The sequence below is a fragment of the Triticum aestivum genome, chromosome 4A (assembly GCF_018294505.1).
Source record: "Triticum aestivum cultivar Chinese Spring chromosome 4A, IWGSC CS RefSeq v2.1, whole genome shotgun sequence".
Lineage (NCBI taxonomy): Eukaryota > Viridiplantae > Streptophyta > Magnoliopsida > Poales > Poaceae > Triticum > Triticum aestivum.
Window position 1 is genome coordinate 573132652 of NC_057803.1, and position 7766 is coordinate 573140417.

The 7766-nt window shown below is 51.0% G+C and overlaps 1 pseudogene; it reads right to left on the reverse strand.

Moving 5' to 3' along the window:
* Positions 1–929: 929 nt before the first annotated feature.
* LOC123083928 (histone H3.v1-like) lies at positions 930–5641 on the reverse strand (annotated as a pseudogene).
* Positions 5642–7766: the final 2125 nt, after the last annotated feature.

Below are 7766 nucleotides of genomic sequence, written 5' to 3' on the forward strand. Positions count from 1 at the left end.
AACATTTTTAAATTGAGCAAAAAGAAAATTCAGAGGCATTTGTTTTGTTTTAGCTGTTTCAAACTACAGAGAACCTTGCAGATTTGCTGGACTCTGTTTCCTCTTGGAAGTCTCCTCATTATGCATTCTTGATCTGATACTCCTAATATAGGGCATTGCATGTTCAGTTTAGGTAGCATGCCTTCTTATACTGTCACCTCAAAATAACAAGCATAAAATTGGTCATTTCCTCTTCTGGACAAATAACGAGTCTGGATATAATTTATTATCCAAAACCTGGTCCGAATGAATCACAATTTATACAAATCATGCCTTGTTGCTGGTGACAGATTTCAGACCATCACCTAGATGTTAGGCATTGAACACGGCAAGTACAGGATAGCGAGCCGATAATAGCCCAAGGTCGTGCCGACAAATTTGGAAAATACCTCTGGAACAAACTAAGAATCTGGCAATGACCCAGGAGAGCTGCTGATTGTTGGTTTTTTACACCCTTATGTCAATGCTTTACAGTTACAGAAGATTTTTACATTGTTGTTCTTCTCATTGAGTGTACCTTTTAATGATCAGTTAATTTCTGGCTGCTTGGACTAATTTACGCTACCTACTTTCTGTAGCTTACAGCCCTCCCATTTGTTGATTGTTACACACGGTGTATGTCTACCGGTACTCGACGCTGCTGTCTGAGCTCTACATTTGTTCGAGGGACGCACGATCTTTAAGAAAGATTTGTATTGGTTATTTTAGTCCAAACTGATGTGCTCCACGCTTCAATACAATAGCACTTCTGTAGCGGCATGTAACATCATTTTGTTGCAACTTTAAAAAGTCTCCGCAGGAGTTTCCTCCTTGTGTGTCAATAGCAGCAACCATTCTGCTGCGCAACAAGCGAACCTGTCTGTATAAAACTCAAGAACCAAGTCCTGAGATTCTCAGCAGGAATACATTTTGTGCTCGGAAACTAAAAACAGAACTACATGGTATATACTTTCAGTCTTCCATTTTCAGCTCAACCTTTCTGCCAACAAGCCATCAGTGAAGCTGAATTCGTCAACTTAGGATACCAAGTATTATAGTTTAATTAAAGTGATATTAGATTTCGACCTCAGCTCACGGAGAAGAACACGACTCCCTTTTAGCAGCGCTAGCACCGAGATACAAAATGATGCTTCAACGTGACCTTGGTGTCCCCGAATTGCCCTTTGCAATCTGATAATATTGCCAATAAAGTAACAATGCAAGGAGGAGTGCAAAGAGCATTCAACTATTCACGGCGACTCATGTACATTGTAGCCTCCATTCGGGTTTTGTGGAATTATGTTGAACTGGGCGAGCGATAGTCCATGAATACAGAGGAAGAGCCACCGGATGCAGCAGGGGAAGGCGACGATGCTACAAAGTTGCCTGCTGGTAAATGATGCTGAGGGGTGGTGTCCTTGATGCCCAGTACCTGCGAAGCGAGATGGGCTTGCTGTAGAGAAAGGTGCTGGACTTCTCGGAGTGTTGCCCTGTGAGATAACAGGTGGTTTTAGCTCAAAATGGACAAGCACACGGTTCGATCACAGCGATCATTCATATTCTAGAAACACTTAATTCCACCAAAATGATGAATACAAAAGGGAAATCCAAAATATGTAACAACATTCTGAAGCCTGAGAACTTTAAGGAAATCATGATCTATTGCTGAAATGAATTTACGAATTTACTAATGTAGACTCATTTTTGCTAGTACCTTAGGTTGATTCATTAAAGCATCCAACAGGAAAATATAGATTTGAGCTCGAAACATGGCCATTGCGAAAACTTACAGGGTTGTGGTTGCGAGAACCGAATGGAGACCTAGCAAAAGAGGCTGTTGAAGGGGAAATACTGTGAACATGATGCAAGGGGCGCCCAGGAGTGCCCTGGTTGGAACCAGCATCTGACTCCCCAGCAAACTCACTGAAATTGACATCAACGGTCATTCTGGGCACCTGTCTAGGAACACTTCCATCAGCTGTGTTTTCTGGCGGCTGAGGCATGGCAGCACACAGTGAAGCCTGCATGCGTGTTCTGATTTCCTCTTCGGCATTTAAAATCTGTCAGATGGCCAAAATTAATCTTACTTAGTACACTGGCTACTGGCTATTGATCACCCCCCGGATATTTATTCGAAGAAAATAGAGCATGTGACCACCAAAAAGTTTGTACTTACTGTGCAAATCTGTATACAGACAACAAGGTTACATTGCATATGTGGCACCATGATTAATATTTTTAAAATATATTTGATGAAGAGACATGTTTGATACAGAGTAACAAGTAGTACAAAATAATATAACCTGGAGAATTTGAAAGCCTATTACAAATTCCACCCGTTTCTTATGTCAGTTCACATATATAAGCAACTCCAATTACTTTGCAGAACGCTCCTTCCTGTCCATGGTGACGAACTTTGTACAACTCAAATTTGTTGAAGTACTTCATTAGAAACCAGTGCAAATTTAAACTATGGATTTATTATTTATTTAATCAGTTTCACATTCAGATGGGATAGCAAGTTTACAATTTTTCGGTTCATATATTTCAAATAAAAGAAAAACTCATTCGAACCAGTGTATTTCAAGTGGCTACTCGATTAATGGTGAAAACAGTCAAAGCCACACACATTATCACCTGAAGTTGTCGACCACCGAAGGTCAGATGGTATTCAAGGTTCAGTTACTTATGCAGACAGAAACGTAACAGGGGATGAAGAACATAGCAACTTGTTCTGAACCATAAGCGGCAGCCAAAACGATGAGAAATTTACCTGCTTCAGCATCTGCACAAGATCATGCTTTTTCTTACTTAAGGTATCCAGCTTGTCAGTCAACTCTCTCTTCCTTTCTTCAACTCCATTAGGTTGACCCACCTGAAACAGAAATGGGACTCAGAGGTCTAGATGAAAAAGAGAACAAGCACATATTTGGTGCTCGCAAGCACAATGCATGAAGCTTCCAAGCATAGGTAGTTAGCTTGCAAACAAGAACAGTATGTGTGGTGTGGTGTGGTTAATCAATTCTAGTCAGGAATCAAAGCACTCAGCAAAATATCCGTGAAAACTCAGGAATTAAACTGTTGTTCAGCAGCAACCAATAATATATTGTATTCTCAGGAAAGAGCTAGCTGTTGTAGCCAAGGGGGTGATTGGTTCAGAAGTCCTAGGACTTTTTCTAGTCCCAGGGACTAATCAAAAAAGACTCTTCAGTAGAGTCTTTTTCTAGTCCCTGTAGAAAAAGTCCCTCCTGTTTGGTTCCTAGGGACTTTTTAGGGACTTTTTCTATTCTCTGGGACTAAAAAGTCCCTGAACCAAACACCCCCTAAGAAGCTTAATTGTTGAGTAGGAGTAAAACCCAAAAGCATCATTGCTTACTGGCTCATTCCAACCCAGAAACGGAAGAGACAATCTAGGAATCTCATCCTACTTCCAACAATGTGCTAAAAGTCTAGATTCTAAGATAGAAAAGAACCACCACAATACCATGACGAGTAGCAATTCCAAAAATCTACTGTCGGGACTTCACAAGTAGTCATCCACCAATGACATGAATCTAACCTCAAAAAATCTACATGAGTCCCCAAATGAAGGCCATTGTTAGCAGGATGGAGCTAAAATCCCACATAGATCAACAGGAAGCTATCAGAAGCCATGAATTTTAACGAGCCTCACCTCCGAGTTGGGGTCGAAGCCTTCGCTTTCTTCTTGCCCTTCTTCAGGGTCACCATTGCCTCCAGCATCGATATCTCCGGCGACCACCTCCCCCGCATCGTCCATTTCCACATCCTCCACCGCCCCCTCCTCCTGCTCCTCCTCTTCTCCTTGCTGCTGGTCGTCCTGCCCCTCTTCCTCCCCCTGTTGCTGCTGCGGCTCATCATGTCCCTCTTCGTCCCCCTGCTGCTGCTGCAGCAGCATCGGCGCATCATGCCCTCCTCCTCCTGCTGCTCGTCCTGATGCTGCTGCTGACCCCCGCCCACCTCCCGCGCCTCTCCCACGGCCACGGGCCCCGCGGCGCCGTCGTCCAGGCGGGGGTTGGGGGAGTTGGGCCGGGGAGCCCCGGTGAGGCGGGAGACGGCGAGGGAGCGGCGGTGGAGGAGGCGGCGGAACTGGGACGCGGAGAGCGTGGGCTGGGGCTGTCAGTCCCAGACTGCTACTGTCACTTATATTCAGTTATTCCCATGCCGGTTCAGCCACAATGAAGATCCTACGGTCAAGACTGAAGATGCGGGATGGACGGCGAGGATCGCAACAGCTACTTTACCGTCCACTCTCCCTGTTTTACTTCCTCTGCTTTATAAGGGCATCTCCAGCCGTTGGCCCCCAGGGGCGTCTAAAAGCGCCGCCTGGGAGTGAGCCGGCGAAAAAAAATGGCCCTGGAGGCGAGTCGGTCCCCAGCCATCGGCCCCCAGGCACGTATTAAAAAAAACAGAGCCGTTCGGCGAAGTTATGATAAAAACTAGTTAAATTTCGGCCAAACATGGCAAATTTCGGCGAAATTCGGCCAAACATTACATTAACCTAATCTAAAAAAAGAAAGGGGCTGAAGTCGTCGCCGCCGTCGCCGCCATCGTCGTCGTCGGCCTTCTCCTCCTTGACGCGGGCGCCCCTGCTGGACCCCTGCCCGGCGTCGCCATGGCGGACAGGCGGCGGCGCGTCGTCGTCGTCGTCGCTGTCGCATAAGACGACGACCCCGCCTTCCTCGCGGCCGCGTCGGCGCTCCTCGAAGCGGCGTAGGGCGGTGCACTGGCGCTCCTTCTCCTTCTCCCGGCGCGCCTTCTCCATCGCAATGGAGTCCTGGCGCGCCCATTCTAGGGCCGCGTCGTCGTCGTCGAACTCCAGCTTCACCGGCGCCAGCCCCGGCTCCGTCTTCACTGGCGCCAGCCCCGGCTCCGTCTTTGGCTTGACGAAGCGCGGAGGAGCCGACGAGGAGGAGGCACGCCGGCCGCCCTCGTTGATGACGATGCCGGCGCTGCGAGTGCGCCAGCCGAGCGGCGTCTCCGCCGCGGGCTCGGCCTTGACGCCGAGCAGCGCCGGAGAGCCGGAGCAGCGCGAAGAAGAGCGTGATGAGGAGGAAGAAGAGGAGGCGCCGAACCTCCTTGGCGCCCATGGCCCGGCGCGTCGGTGCTGCGACGGGGCGGCCACCCTCGCCGGGGGGTACGCCAATGGCGGGTCGTTGCCGCCCTCGAGGTACGTGAGCACGCCCTCGAGTGTGCGGCCGGGGACGCCCCACCAGAGGTGGCGCCCCTCGCTGTTGTTCTGCCGGCCGCCGACCACCGGCGCGCCGTTGGTGGACGCCAAGCACTGCTGCTGGCGGCGCTCGAAGTACGCCGCCCATGCCGTGTGGTTGTCGGCGGCGTACTGCGGGAGGGAGAGTTAGGCGTCGGTGAGTGACGCGCGCACGATCTCGACTTCCTCGGCGAAGTACTTCGGCTTCGCCACGGCGTCGGGCAACGGGGGAATGGGCATTCCCCCGGCGCTGAGTCTCCACCCCGTCGGTCCGGCGCGCATGTCTGGCGGCGTCGGGATGTTTGCCTGGAACAGGAGCCAGGACTCCTGTTCGCGGAGCGAACGGCGGCCGAAGCCGTTGGCCGCCACCTCGTCTCCGAGGAAGCGTTCTGCCATGGCGACGACGGGGCTGGGCACGGCGCTCAGGAGAGGTAGGGAGAGGGAGGGGCTGGACGGCGGCGAGGGGCGGGGGCTGGTGTGGGCACAGGCGAGTGGAGGCCACCGGCTTTTATAGCCGCGCCGCGCCCGTGTGTACGCGTGCGAGGGAGGGGAGGCGTCGGCGCACCGTCCCGTGACGCGCCGCCCGTGAGGAATCAATGGCAAGGCTGACCGGCGGCAGCCTTGCCATTGATTCCCCGCGGGAACCGAGGCCGTTGGGGGAAGATGAGGCGCCGAGTCGCTGACGCGGCTGGCTCGCGTCTTTTTCGCGCCAAAACAGCTTGCCCCGGCGCCCCCCAGCGCGCCGGGTTCGGCCTGGGTCCGCCAGCGCTGTTTTCGGCCCAAGCCGGCGAAAATCGGGCTCCTGGGGGCGCGACTGGGCCGTTTTTTCGGCGCCGGCACGAAAAAATCGCCTGGGAAGGCCTTCCTGGGGGCGCGGCTGGAGATGCCCTAAGCTCGCCTGCGTGCGAGGAGAGGGCATCCAATGTAATGAGATAAACTCAACTCTAGCTTTTTATCCTCCTAGTCGCACTTGTAGCAAAATTCCCCAATTAATAGAAGGGTCTCCGCAACGGGAGCTTATCAGTGATTCGCTTGAAGTGAGTGATCTGTTCTTGATTGTTTGATCCTCAGTAGGATCTGACAAATTGGTATCAGATGTTATCGGTCCTTGGCAGCGCGGCGGTGGTGAGAGGAAAGGAGGCGGACGACGGCGGTAGACCAATTCGAGCACTAGTCGACAGCTAGGTACGGTTGCCGGCGAGATCCGCTCCTGGTAGTAAAATCCCGTGACCAAGGTCGGCTCGAGTGCTATCGGCGGCGAGGAGCGCTGGTGGCGGAAGGGAGACGGATCTAGCAAGGGTTCCAAGGCTCGTCCTTGTGGTAAAATTCCGGAGCCAGATCTCGATCCATGGCGAAATCGAAGGGAGACGACAAGGCAGACGCAACCGAGGTCGTAGAAATCAAACTCGACATGGAGCAATTGGATGGCAAGGTCGACGGTCTACAGACCGAGATGGAGAGCGTCCGCACGGAAGTCACGGTGGTCAAGAAGCAGCTCTCACGTTTGGAAGAACTCATGTTGAGGATGGAGGAGAAGCTGACCCCCTCCACAGCAGCGATGAACGGTGCAGGGCCATCTCAGCAACAACCCCCACCCCAACAGCAGCCACAAAATCCCCCCAGCAACCAGAGCTAGTAAACAGAAATCAGACCACCGCATTGCCTCTGCTCAACAGGGGGACACCAGTTTGGAGACGCCGAGAGCAGGAACAAGCACCACACTTTGGTTGGACTGATGACCAACAAGCTCCGGTATACAACCCCCAGGAAAATTATAACTTGCAGGGACACTACCAGGATGACCAGCAAGCTTTTGCATATCATCAGCCGCCCAACTACAACATGCAAGGGTACTATCAAGGCCAAGGACCACCCCTGCAACCACCTCCCTGCCAGCAAGTTCTTCATCATCCACCTTATCAACAACAGTGGTATCACCAACCTGAGTACTCACAGCAGGAGTATTATCCACAACACCAACAAATACCACAACAACAGTTTTGGCCCCCTCCAGAACAGCAACAAGTCCAGTACCTCCCAACACCACCCCCACAACAACATTACTTACCCGGCCTACAACATGGTCAAGGGCTAGGCCCTCCTGGACAGCAACAACGTCAACAACAAAGGCAAAACCCACACCACACCAGATACACAGATAACTACAGAGAACCAGACAGAGACAATCAGTTTTACAGATCAATTGCCAGAGCTCCAAAGATAACATTTCCCGCATTTGATGGAACAAATCCCATGGAGTGGTTGAGAACTACTGAGAATGTTTTCTCTATGGTGTACATTCCAGAAGAAGCAAAATGGGATTATGCTCAAATGTACCTCACTGGCAAAGCAGATACATGGCTAAGAAACTCTGGAGTATTAGATGAAAACCTCACTTGGGACTAATTTTGTGCTGCTGTACTCAAAAGATTTTCAGAAAATAGCTCCTATGAAGTGATAGAAAACTTCAACTCCATCAAACAAGGCTTCCTCAGTGTTTCTGCTTACATTGATCTGTTTG